The sequence below is a fragment of the Microcaecilia unicolor genome, chromosome 1, assembly GCF_901765095.1.
Source record: "Microcaecilia unicolor chromosome 1, aMicUni1.1, whole genome shotgun sequence".
Lineage (NCBI taxonomy): Eukaryota > Metazoa > Chordata > Amphibia > Gymnophiona > Siphonopidae > Microcaecilia > Microcaecilia unicolor.
The window spans coordinates 637,306,011-637,320,085 of record NC_044031.1 but is presented as its reverse complement, the minus strand read 5'-3'; the positions used below and the strand labels follow the sequence as shown (position 1 = coordinate 637,320,085).

Genomic DNA, 14,075 nt, shown 5'->3' with positions numbered 1-14,075 from the left:
ACTGGTGTCATCATAAATGTCTGCATAAGAAAGTAATAATTTGTCTGTCTCCACCCTGATAGTCTCAAGAGATGACATAAACAAGTTAAAAAGAAGGGGTGAGAGTTGGGAGCCCTGAGACACCCCACAGACTGGAGCCCAAAATTGGGACATGTCTTTATTTCTATGGACGCGATAACTTCTGTTGACCAAAAAAATCATGAAAACAGTTAGTGATCTAGATAATCCAATATCACTTAATTTCTCTAACAGCAAACCATGATCCACTGTGTCAAAAGTGGCAGAAATATCAAATTATAGTGGTATAATTGGCCTGCCTAAAGACAACTGAGATCTCACATAAGAAGTCAAAACTAATAATAAGGATTCAGTACTGTGAGCCGTTCTGAAACCAAATTGAGAAGGAAGTAAACATAAATAATCATCAAGATATTTAGAAAACTGTTTGTTGACGTAAGACTCCATTAATTTGGTGAAAATGGGTATGCTTGCCACAGGGCGAAAGATAGCAGGAACAGTCAGAACTAGACCTGAAGCTTTTGGAATAGGAGTCAAAGCTATTTGTTCCATTTCTATAGGTAAAATGCCTCTTTTCAATGTGAACATGTCTCTTATCCAACAGGCAAAAGATGACTGAATAGAAGAATACAAATAAGAGAGACATGCATTGAAAGCACAATAAGATGAACTAACTTTTTAAGTAATGAACATCTTCTGATAGGTAGAAAAGTGTCCCAATTTTGATCAACTAACACATTGTGTCTTATAAAGGAACTTAATATATTTAATGGTTTATTCTGCAATTCTAATGACTTAACTCTATGCTCTGAACAAATCTGAGTAACTTTATCCTTGAAGAAGTTAGCAAGTTCTTGTGAAGTGGGATGAGAAATTGAATTTGTAGACTCAATAGTAGAAGATGGTGCCAAATCTTTAACTATACTAAATAGCGCCTTAGTATGTTGGTGAACATTGCCTATAATCTTGGCATAATAAACTCTCCTAGTTTCCATAATTTTACTTTTATACAATTTAAATTGGGCTTTCCAAGTCTATTTATCAAAAGACCCCCAACACTAGAGGGCAAAGAGAAGGACCGATAGGGTCACAGCCTGAGTCTAGGACACTGTCAGGCTCATTTTCGAAAGAGATAGACGTCCAAAAAGTGACATAAATTGGCACTTGGACTCCATCTCACAGAGACGTCCAAATCAGTATAATCGAAACCTGATTTTGGACGTCTATCGGAAGTCCATCGCAAGGACGTCCAAATCTCAAGGGAGCATATCGGAGGCATGGTCGAGGCAGGACTAGGGCGTTCCTAAGAATTGGACGTCTTTGAGCCATAATGGAAAAAAGCAAAGACGTTCAGCACTAAACTTGGATGTTTTCACCCAGACCTGTTTTTATTACGAATAAGGCACAAAAAGGTGCCTGAAATGACCATATGACCTCTGGAGGAAATTGGGGATAACCTCCCGTTACTCCCCCAGTGGTCACTAACCCCCTAGCACCCCCAAAAAACATCATTAATAATATTACTTGCATGTCTCTATGCCAGCCTCAGATGTCATACTCAGGTTCATGATAGCGCATGCAGGTCCCTGGAGCAGTTTTAGTGGATGCAGTGCACTTCAGACAGGTGGACTCAGGCCCATACCCCCTTACCTGTTACATTTGTGGAGGAAACAGCAAGCCCTCCAAAACCTACCAGAAACACTCTGTACCTACATATAGGTGCCCCTCTTCACCCGTAAGGGCTATGGTAGAGGTGTACAGTTGTGGGTAGTGGGTTTTGGAGGGCTCAACACACAAGGTAAGGGATCACTCCTCTGTCTCAGCCAAGCTTGGCTTCTTTGTTTACGTGCCAGCACTCCCTGGCCATTCTTGCTATCTCTGTCCTGAGAGGTCAGCCAGGTATGACCTTTTCCTCCAATCAGGAGCTGCCCCCTAGAGCCACCCTTGCCACTCGACGGCAGGCTTTGTCCCTATTGGTCTTTCTACTCTTTCTTCTCTGAGTCTGTATGAGCTTCTAGCTCCGCCCCCCCCCCGTCCATGAGGAGGACAGTATCCATTTTGCTCCAGGACAAAGCAATGATCCTGTTGTAGCTCTGGAAAAGCACTAGACTTTTCACCCTGAAAATATCCTTCTAAAAGAGGGTACTGCACTCCCAAACACCTAACTCTGTGCTGCCTCTATCTATGGAACTATTTTCTTACCTCTGCAACGAGCTGATCCTGGTTAAACTTCTACCTTCTCTCCACTGATACAGCTCACAAAACCACAGGATTCCTTTGTGTTTATGAACATCTAACTGTGAGTAATCATCTATGTTATTTAATAAAGGAGCTTCAGAAAAGAACAAGAGATTTAGGTGTGTTGATGTGCTAGGGGTTTATACTTCAAGATATTGAGACTTATAGCTAAATAACTCTTAAGAAACAGCTATACAAGTCTCGAGAGACTTGACAGTCATATCTACCAGGACTTCAGTGGTTGCAGAGAGAGGGCCACATGCAGAGGATAGCAGAATTGAATACGTTAGAGCTACAATATAAAAAAAATGAATGCAAAACATACACACATGACTGTGTGGTCAAAACAATGCCTAAAATCCTGGATTCAAGAAATAACCCGCATGCCCTAAAGATTTGCTGAATAAATTGTATGAGATGAGAGAGGTTCCACATGATTAAAGATGAATGAATATGGTCCCTCTTCACAAAAATGGTGACACAGAAGTAGTGGGAAACTTGAAGCTGGTAAGTCTAACTTCATTTGATGTAAACGTATAGGAGGCCGGGCTGAAGGAAAGGATAGTAACGCTGGACTGGATCTGGAAGAAAATGAGAGAAATAGATGCTGGCACTTCTGTGCCTTGACAGGGACAAAAACTGCCCTCCTCCCCCCCCCCCCCCCCCCATTCCATGCACCTGGTATGGACTGGTCCCACTGCCCTGCTCTTTGAAAAGTTTTGAAAAGTTGAGCTTAATGCTCTAGTGGTTGAATGTGGAGTAAGCAGATGGGAGAGATATGCTGGCTTACCTGATTGAAGAACTTTAAAGACCAGGAGCATGATTTTATAGAAAAAGCGGTGAGCAAGAAGGAGCCAGTGGGCTGCTTTCAGGAGGAGTGTTATGTGATCAAATTTCTATTTTCTGTTGATGAGTTTAATGGCGGTATTCTGGATTGCTTGTAGACGTCTAATATCAGTAGTTGTAAGGCCTATACACAGAGTTGCAATAGTCGAGTTTGCTAATAATGAAAGAGTGGACAAATATATTTAGAGCCGATGAATCAAGAAATGGGCGGATTGATCGAATTTGTCTTAGTTTGTAAAAGCATTATCTGGTAACGGTAAAAATGTGTGGGCAAAAAGAGAGTGAAGCATCTAAAGTAATGCCTAAAATTTTTGTGGTGAGTGGAACTAAGAACAATCAGTTGTGAGAAAGTAGCATTTGCATTATTCGAAAAGAGGGTGCAGTTAGATTTAATAGGGTTAAGCATTAATTTGTTATCTTGAAGCCAGTTGGTGATCAATTTAAGATTCTGATTAATGTCGTGGATCATTTGGTTGTCCGAATAGCAGGGGCGTAGCCAGACAACAGATTTTGGGTGGGCCTAGGCAAGAATTGGGTGGGCACCAAGTGTTCCCACCCCCCAAAAAAATGATCTCAGCTGGTGGGAAAATGCTTCTTTCCACCTTGGCAGCAGGCATGCACTGAAAACTGAGCATGCACAGGTGCCGGTGTCATGGAGAGTAGCGTTTTTGTTACCATCAGGGGAAAATCTTCAGCTAGCGGAGCTTGGGATTCCCACCAGTTACCACTAAACATGTGCTACTGTTGGGTGGGCCTGAGCCATAAATGGGTGGGCCCTGGCCCACCCAAGCCCACCTGTGGCTATGCCACTGCTGAATAGTCTATGATATGCAGCAGTTGGATATCATCTGCATAGATAAATGGTGTGAAACCTAGGGACTGGGCTAAGATAAGCAGGGGTGCTAGGAAAATGTTGAAAAACATGAGGGATAGTATAGATCCCTGTGGGACTCCTGAAGTTGAAGGGATTTGGGTAGGTGCTTCATTATGGAAATGAACTATAGTAGAGCATACAGAAAGGTAGGATTTGAGACAAGAAAGTGCTGATTCTTGGATGCCTATGCCATTAAGTCTCTCCAGAAGTATAGTATAATCTACTAAGTCGAAGGTAGTAGAATAGAGTTGTTGCGGTCTAATCAAAGAAGTATGAAGGTAGTAATACCAAGTAGTGCTGTTTGTGTACTATGGGTCCATTTTTGAAAAACAAAAAAAGAATAAGTACAAAACATAGAGATTCATGCCATTGGGATGTAGGAGAAGCCAGCATTTTTAGTAGACTGGTCCCCCAGACATCCAAGGAGAGCAATGGATCACCCTAGAGGGCACTTCTATCACTTCATAAAAATGCTTCCAGGTACACATCTCACCTTTGCTCCCTTATCTTGTCCTCTGAGCCCTCCATAACCCACCTAAAACCCACTACCCCCCACTGTACACCACTACAATAGTCCTTATGGGCTATATATGGATATATGGATACAGTAGGGGTTTGGTGACTTTTGGAGGGCTCACAGTTTCCACCACAAGTATGACAGGTAGAGGGAGATAGGGATCTGAATTCCCCTACTCCATAATGCATTGCACCGACCACTACACATTCCAGGGACCTGCATGCTGCTCCAATAGACCTGACTTTAATATCAGAGGCTGTAATAGAGGCTGGTAAGTCATATTTGTATTCACATTTTGGGAGCTGGGAGGGGATCAGTGACCACTGGGGGTATTGGGGGGGGGTGGTCACTCTTGATTCCCTCCAGTGGGTACCTGATAATTTAGGGCACCTTTTTCTGCCTTATTCATTATAAAATAACCAATAGGCACTAAAATTTATGCATATAGAAGGGAGCTCACAATCAGATAGTTATATACATTTTTCAAAAGGTCAACTGAGTCAGGAAACCATAGTACTCTTTAGGATCTATCAGATCGGCGTACCTTCCCCTAATTAGGCTAAATGAGCCTAGCATATGCCCCTTTTCAGACATATGCTAGGCTCATTTAGCCTAATTAGGGGAAGGTATGCCGATCTGATAGATCCTATTAAGAGTACTATGGTTTCCTGACTCAGTTGACCTTTTGAAAAATGTATATTGATGAAAATAAATAGATTGAAGTAGAGCACGTATATAACTATCTTATTCATTATAAAAACATGTCTAGCTCAAAACATCTTAGTTTTAGTCCTGGGTGGTTTTGTTTTGTTCCATTATGGCTGAAAAACGTCCAAGTCTTAGGAACGCCCAAATCCTGCCCTTAACATGTCCCTGACATGCCCCCTTGAGATTTGGATGCACTGCAGATGAACAGCATAGAAAAAAGTCTGAAAAACAGGTTTTGAAAATACTGATTTAGACATTTTTGTGAGAAAAACGTCCAAATGCTGCTTTATGCTACTTTTTAGATGTTTTTCTCTTTTGAAAATGAGCCCCATTGTATTAAAAAATGTAAACATAATACTACTGAAGCCAAGAAATCAACTACTTAAGAAAAATATTCAATAGCACTAAAAATTCTCTGGTTTTGTTTCAAATTGTTCAATTTTTATTTTCAGACCCAACTAAAAATTGTGATGAAGTTTCTCTTACTGCTTTTGAGCTTGCCAAATATATTGAAGTCCCACCATTTGCAAGTAAATCTCTCACTATGGTATCGTACATTTTAAGAGGAAAAGACTTCAGATACGCGGTCCTCACTGTTACTTATCACACAGTGGACCACGTCGCTCAGCGTTTACTTTTGAATTTTAACTTTTCTTTTGTAAATCAGCTGGCGAGCATCCTCATAAGTCAAAAAACCTCGTTTTTCCGCTTATTATTCAAAACCTTTTGTTTATATATATTTTTACTTATTTTCACATTTTGTAATAAGAATGAACTAGTACTTAGCTGCTGTTTGCTCTGGAACTAATGGGTACGCCCGACAGAGTGGACACCCGGGAGGGAGTGGAAAACATGAAAAAAGATCTGAGGAAGCTAGAAGAATGGTCTAAGGTTTGGCAATTAAAATTCAATGCGAAGAAATGCAAAGTGATGCACTTAGGGAATAGAAATCCACGGGAGACGTATGTGTTAGGCGGGGAGAGTCTGATAGGTACGGACGGAGAGAGGGATCTTGGGGTGATAGTATCTGAGGATTTGAAGGCGACGAAACTGTGTGACAAGGCGGTGGACGTATCTAGAAGGTTGTTAGGCTGTATAGAGAGAGGTGTGACCAGCAGAAGAAAGGGGGTGTTGATGCCCCTGTATAAGTCGTTGGTGAGGCCCCACCTGGAGTATTGTGTTCAGTTTTGGAGGCCGCATCTTGTTAAGGATGTAAAAAGAATTGAAGCGGTGCAAAGAAAAGCTACAAGAATGGTATGGGATTTGCGTTACAAAACTTATGAGGAGAGACTTTCTGAACTAAACATTTATACTCTGGAGGAAAGGAGAAGCAGGGGTGATATGATACAGACGTTCAAATATTTGAAAGGTATTAATCCGTAAACAAACCTTTTCCGGAGATGGGAAGGTGGTAGAACGAGAGGACATGAAATGAGATTGAAGGGGGGCAGACTCAAGAAAAATGTTAGGAAGTATTTTTTCACGGAGAGAGTAGTGGATGCTTGGAATGCTTTCCCGCGGAAGGTGGTGGAAATGAAAACGGTAACGGAATTCAAACATGCGTGGGATAAGCATAAAGGAATCCTGTGCAGAAGGAATGGATCCTCAGGAGCTTAGTTAAGATCGGGAGGCGGGGCTGGTGGTTGGGAGGCGGGGGATAGTGCTGGGCAGACTTATACGATCTGTGCCAGAGCCGGTGGTGGGAGGCGGGGCTGGTGGTTGGGAGGCGGGGATAGTGCTGGGCAGACTTATACGGTCTGTGCCAGAGCCGGTGGTTGGGAGGCGGGGCTGGTGGTTGGGAGGCGGGGATAGTGCTGAGCAGACTTATACGGTCTGTGCCCTGAAGAACACAGGTACAAATCAAAGTAGGGTATACACAAAATTAGCACATATGAGTTATCTTGTTGGGCAGACTGGATGGACTGTGCAGGTCTTTTTCTGCCGTCATCTACTATGTTACTATGACAGTGAGCTCCTGTTTCACTGGTGCTTCTTAAGGAGCTGAACCCAAAGTTTTCTACAGCACCCTGATATACATGGACATCTACATGTTTCTGTGGGTTTTTCCTATATGTGTAAGCAATAGTACGAAAGCAAACCTTACCACACCCTAACAGCACTAACTCCCAGGACTCAAAGAGCAACCACCTTATCCATGAAAATGTAGCACTATAAATGTTACACAGGACTGCAAAACCACCTAGTGAGAAAACAGAACAAACAAGATCTCCACAAGACACTGTATACTGCTGTTCCTCTAGATCTTGAAAATTACTATGTATATAATAGATTTTTTTCGTTTCCTCATTCCAGGAAAAGGTGTGATTTTCCTTATGACTCAGTGTAATTCACTTTTTTTTAATATATATATTTTGCAACAAGGATACATACACCTGTAGCTCCTTGTGATCTTGGGTACGTCACTTAAACACCATTTTCTCAGGTAGAAACTTAGACTGTAATCTCTCTGGGGACAGGAAAATTACCGCACCTGAATGTGACTCACCTTAAGCTATAACTGAAAAAGGCGTGAGCTGAATCCCTAATCCCTTCCCTTCCCCTCACTATGAATTTCCTGTATTATTATGTACCCAGCAAGTGGGCAAATATTTATATTTTATACATTAGAATCACAGAATGAACAATGTATAAATTCATGCTAGTTTGTGTTCCTCTGAAAAGGATGAACTTTTGGAGAATTGTTTGAAGTGTTACCATGTTGATGTACACAGTAATGAAAGGTATTAGGTCTGACAGACAGAAACACAGAAAATAACAGCAGATAAAGACCATATAGCTTCTCTGGTCTGACTCTGCCCGTCACACCTACTGCTCAGCTCTACAATCCCTTCCTCTGTCGCAGTGTTTGTCTCACATTTTGCTATATTCAGACACAGTCCTCATCTCCATCACCTCCACAGGGAGGCCATTCCACACACCCACCACCCTTCCTGTAAAAAAGTATTTCTTTAGTTAATTCCTGAGTCTATCCCATTTGAATTGAAATAGTCCGGCTTCCTGAACTGTCTCCTTGCTTTATGAATTTGCTATCTTTGCCATATATCTTGTAAAAGCTGGAATAGGTAACTTGGCAACTCTGAGATTGAGTGGAGAGGTAGAGTATCACATGGGATTGCGTGAACATTGGGGAGAAGAATGGAGGATGAGTGGAGACTTTGAAATAATGTTGGTGGGCAGAGAAGGAATCTGGGGATGGAGAAGAGAAAATGTGTGGAGAGATTATGAGAAAGGGAGAGAGAAAATGTGGGGAGAGCTTTTTTTGGAGGCATACGGGGATCAAAGGCAGAGTAAGCTGAACCATGGATGGAAGAAAACAGAGAACTGAGGAAAATGAGAATGAGAAAGGAAGTACCTTGGATGCTAATGAAGGGATGATTGGCCAGGTATTGGGTAAAGAGAGAGGAGAGAGGGCCCAGGATAGTGGGATATAGGGAGGACTGGGAATTGAGGATGAGAGAGAGAAGACTAAATTTGTGGTGTGGGGGGAATAGAATCAGTGGTATGCTGGAGCAGGCTCTCACAGGCTCTCGAGAGCCATTTGTTAAGTTTTTAAGAATTTTGGGAGCCGGTTCTCCATGGCTACTTTAACAAATGGATCCCAAAATGTGGGCTTGGGCCCCTCCTGAATTCTCTTTTACTTTGCTGGCGAGAGAGAGCCCCCTGTTAACAATTTACCAGCACACCCCTGAATAGAATCCAAAGGAATAATGTAAGAAGAAAGGGATAAGGAATGGAGGAGAGAGTCTGAAAAAGATGAGGAAAAATAAGGAAAGGGAAGGAGATAGGAGGAGTCAAGACAGGAGACAAAGAGGAAGGAAGCAAGGAGAGAAGTAGATGAGGGGAAGAAAGAGAGGAGAAAATATTGTTAAAATATTCAGTGCTGAGTGAAAGAGAAGGGACAGACTACTGAAAAGAAATGAAGAAATGTTTAGGAGAGACAGGGAAAAGAAAAAAGAATAGTGACAAGCATGAGAAAAGAGATGCTGAGCCCAGAAATCAAGCCTGAGAAACAAGAGTTATTTTAGAAGTATATCCGTGTGTAAATAGAAGCATATACACATATAAATGATTATTTCAGAAGGCCACTGTTCACACATTTCAAAGGATCATGGTGGGTATGTGGTTTGGACATGCCTTGAGTGGGACAAAAATCTCCATGTGCATTCCTCATTTTATAAAGGGGGTTTGTGGCCCTCTTAGAAAGCACTCATGCTCTAAACAAACAGTAGCTAAGCCCTGCACATCAACATCCACAACAAGTAAGACTGTTTTCTGAACTTTTCAACTGTTTATGCCCTGGGATTTGTAGTATGGAGTGTTGCCATGATTTGGGTTTCTGTCAGGTACTTGTGACCTGGCTTGACCACTGTTTGGAAAACAGGATACTGGGCTAGATGGACCATTGGTCTGACCTAGTATTGCTATTGTTATGTTCTTATGAATTCAAGACTCCCACAAAACTTCCCTCACTCAAGACATCTACACATGTTAAACTTCCTGATTTATGACCACCCCCCCAAACTAAACCCACCTTCCAATCAAAAAGCCCCTCCCCCCCACATACACACCAAACATCCCCTGTCTTTCAGATGTTATGGCCATTCTTATTACAGCAGCAGGCAGGTCTCAGGAGTAGCCTAGTGGTCAGTCCAGTGGACTGTAGAGAAGGGGACCCATGCCCATTTATTTATTAGGATTTATTTACCGCCTTTTTGAAGGAATTCACTGAAGGTGGTGTACAGCAAGAATAAATCAAATCAAACATGAACAATAGGCAATTACAGCAGTAAAAATATTCAAATAATAATACAAAGTATGGGGTGGAGGGGCATTTTCGAAAGAAACGTCCAAGTTGCAATTTGGACGTCTTTGTAAAACGTCCAAATTCTGGGGCAGGGAAACCCGTATTTTTGAAACAAGATGGACGTCCATCTTTCGTTTCGAAAATACCGTCAGAGACGTCCAAATCCAAAGACATCCTTAAATTTCAACGTCCCTAGATTTGGACGTCCCTAGACATGGATGTCTTTGACTTTCAGTGATTTTCGAAACCAAAGACATCCATGTCAAAAAAGTCCTAATGCAAGCCATTTGGACGTAGGAGAAGCCAGTATTTGTAGTGCACTGGTTCCCCTGACATGTCAGGACACCAACCTGGCACCCTAGGGGGCACTGCAGTGGACTTCAAAAATTGCTCCCAGGAATATAGCTCCCTTACCGTGTGTGCTGAGCCCCCAAACCCCCCCTCCTCAAAACCCACTACCTACAAGTGTACACCACTACCATAACCCTTGCGGGTGAAGGGGGCACCTAGATGTGGGTACAGTAGTAGTAGTAGTAGTACAGTGGGTTTGTGGTGGGTTTTGGAGAGGTTGCTGTTTCCTCCACAAATGTAACAGATGGGGGGGGGGGGGTATGGGCCTAGGTCCGCCTGCCTGAAGTGCACTGCAGTACCTACTAAAACTGCTCCTGGAACCTGCATGCGCTGTCATGGACCTCAGTATGACATCTGAGGCTGGCATAGAGGCCGGCACGAAATATTTTTAAAGATGTTTTTTGAGGGTGGGAGGGGGTTAGTGACCAATGTGTGAGTAACAGGAGGTCATCCCTGATTCTGGTCATTTCAGGTACCTTTTTGTGCCTAATAAAAACACGTCCGGGTGAAAACGTCCAAGTGTTCGTCAGGGATGACCTTGCTTTTTTTCGATTAATGTCCAAGTGTTAGGCACGCCCAAGTCCCGCCTTCGCTATGCCTCCGACATGCCCCCTTGAAATTTAGACGTCTTTGCGACGGACTGCAGTTGGAGACGTCCAAAATCGGGTTTCGATTATACAGATTTGGACATCTCTGTGAGAAGGATGTTCATCTTCTGTTTTATGTCGAAAGATGGACATCCTTCTCTTTCGAAAATGAGCCCGATAGTATACTACTTACAATGTCAACACAATACATAATAGAACATTTTAATTGACAGTAAAGGGTATACGCAAAGATGGAACATATAGATGGAACATACATGTCCCACTCTAACTGGTATACTTGTGGTGGAATGTGTAAGCCCTCCAAAAACAACTAAATACCTACTGTACCTGAAGCTTGAGGGCTATTCAAGTGGTGTACAGTGAGGTACAGTAAGTTTTTCTCTGTTCCTGAAGTGATCACTATACAATATAAGAGGGTTATGGTCAGACCTGGGACCTTTTATGTGAAATCTACTGCAGTGCCCCCTAGACTGCCTCACTGCTTTGCTGGGATGTCTGTGTGGATAATCTACTAAGAATGATGGCCCTCAGAAATCCCAATGGTGTTTTTTTTAGGTATTTTTCTCTTGGGCTTCTTTTCCCCCAAAATGGTCCCAAAAGAAAAATGCACTGAGCACAAAACAAAGAGAAAAAGGCGATTTTCTAACCAAAAAGATAGACCGTTTTCAGGTACGAAAATGTCTATGTTCACCACTCTATTTTTGAACGTTTTAGCAAAATGTTTAAAATCAGTCTTAGACATTTTATCAAAAATGTCCCTCCACATGTTAAGTGGGTCATATGTTTAAAAAATAAATAAATACTTGTTATTTGGGTATGAGTGGTTGTATTTCACTGCTGAACATATACGTTTTTCTTATTCTCAATACACCTGAAAAAACTCCCCCCCCCCCAGTGCATAGCTTTGACTGTTTAGCAAAATGAACAGTGAAAGTTAAGGTCAATGTTGACCCTTTGGCATTCAGCCTTTCTAAACAGTGGCTGCCAAGGACAGGTTATACTAGATTTTCAGCACTAGGCTCTACCTTTATACCAGAGCTGAATATCAAGGTTTTTAGCTGTTGCTGGGATTCAGACTGGTATCCAGATAGCTAACCAAATAAAAGGGCCCTTTTACTAAGCCGCATAGGCGCGTACTCGCATCCTATGCACGTCAGTTTTGAACTACTGCCCAGCTACCTCATGGCCCGGGTGGTAATTTCATTTTTTATGCGCGTCCCCTAAGCGCACCGGAAAATTTGCAGTGCACGGTGCTAACCGGGTGGTAATTGTCATTGTACAAGCATAGACCATTACTGCCCAGTTAAGGCGTGAGACCTTACCACTAAGTGAATGGATGGAGGTAAGGTCTCAGGCCCAAATTGGACGCGTGCCAATTTTTATTTTGCCGCATGTCCACTTTTGGCCAAAAAAAGGTCTTTTTTGCAGGTGTAGTGAAAAATGGACCTGCGTGCATCCAATACATACATCTACACTACCTCAGGCCATTTTTTGGCACACCATAGTAGAAGGACCCCAAACTGAGGAAAGCCTTTCTGTTATACTAATTTTATCCAGATAGGAACCCCGTTAGTGGGCTGAATATTTCCTCTAACCAGACTTTGCCACTGTAGTTTACCCAGATTTTCCCTGGCATTATCTGAGTAGGTGCTGCTGAAATCCAGTTAGCAGTTAGCAGGAGCCTTTCCTACTCAGAAGTCCTGCTGAATATTGACCTGTAGATGTGTAAATGCTGGTGATTAGAAGAAAAACACAATTATATGTTTTGGCATGTCTGCTAAATGCATAAGAGCTTCTGAATATGGGGCTGAATGTGCCTAGTTTTGAAAAAGCAAATGTAAGCTCAGTGCTGTGTTCCCCATGCTATCCCCATCCTAGAAATGTCTCCTTACACCACGGGCAAAAGTCCATATGTAACAGCACATTGACTCATTTATTCACATTGTCTGTGTGTGTGTGTTTGTGTGTGTGAGGGGGGGGGGGGGGTGGAGCAGTTTATTAAAAGCCCTTTTACTCATGTAAACAACCATAGGAGCAAGCTCTGTGGGTGCCAGTGAGTGCTGAGTACCCCCAATATTGAGAAAGCTCCTTCATTGTGTCCAGGGAGAAGCTACTTGTATTAGGTTTGCCCAGTGTGTTTTTTTTCTAGCAAAAAAGGTGCTGGTACTCAAATGCCTGGCCACTCTTCAGTGGTGGGGTGATCACTGATGAACCCACCCCACAATAGCCATGCCCCCTGCAACCAGTCACAGAATCTATGACAAGGCAGAATTGGTGTGTACAGCCTTATCTCTTTCATTAAAACTTGGGGACCATGGGTGAATTTTAGCAGAAAATGGAAAGGTGCCGGTACTAAGTACCCCCTCAAAAAAGCCCTGGGTTTGCAACCCCCAATCATTTTGAAAAATTGGCACCCATGCAAACAGACATCTACACAGGTTTTAGAAAACCACCTTTCCCGTGAACAGATCCATTTCTTACTTTTCACATCATAGGTTTCCTTACCTTGCGATGTGCAGGTCTAATTTTTCTTCCTTCACTCCTTTCCTGTATTGTCTTTAGTTCTCTCTCTCTCTCTTATGCAGTATGGTGCTCCTGTCTCTCTGTCTATTACCCCTCCCTGTCTATCTTTTTTTTTTTTTTGGGGGGGGGAGGGTCTTTCTTTTTTTCTTACCTGTCTCTCTGCTTCTCTCTCATCTGTCTGTATGACTCTCTATATCTCTTTGTATAAGTCGTCCTCACTGTCTGTAGTGCTGTCTCGCTCTCTCTCTCACTGTCTACCTATCTATCTCTTCACAATTTCACTGCCTGCGGGTGCCAGTGGGGCTGTCTCTCTCTGAATACCTCCCTTTTCTCTATTCTTCAGTCACTAGGATTCAATAATTTGTCTTGTAAATAAATGGAAAGGGCAGGGAAACCTGGGTAGCCAACCTTTTACCTATCCCCCACCCCTTTACTCAGGTTACAAGGTTCACAGACAAATGGGCAGAGCTGCTGTGCAAAAGACAGACAGGAGAAGCAGGGCTCTGCAGGGCAGATCAGCCTTGGAGGCATGCTTCATTATTTAAATCTGCAAAACAAGAAATATGA

General features: G+C 42.6%; 1 protein-coding gene across 3 annotated transcripts in view; it reads right to left on the bottom strand.

Moving 5' to 3' along the window:
• Positions 1–13,858, bottom strand: part of LOC115460507 (membrane-spanning 4-domains subfamily A member 4A-like) — a 74,345-nt gene extending 60,487 nt beyond the window's left edge. For 2 of the 3 annotated variants that reach the window (XM_030190275.1, XM_030190277.1), the window contains exon 1: positions 13,491–13,858. The gene's annotated coding sequence lies outside the window, so the exon portion shown is untranslated. The remainder of the gene's footprint in view (positions 1–13,490) is intronic. The other variant, XM_030190276.1, reaches the window with a different exon arrangement.
• Between the last annotated feature and the right edge of the window lie 217 nt (positions 13,859–14,075).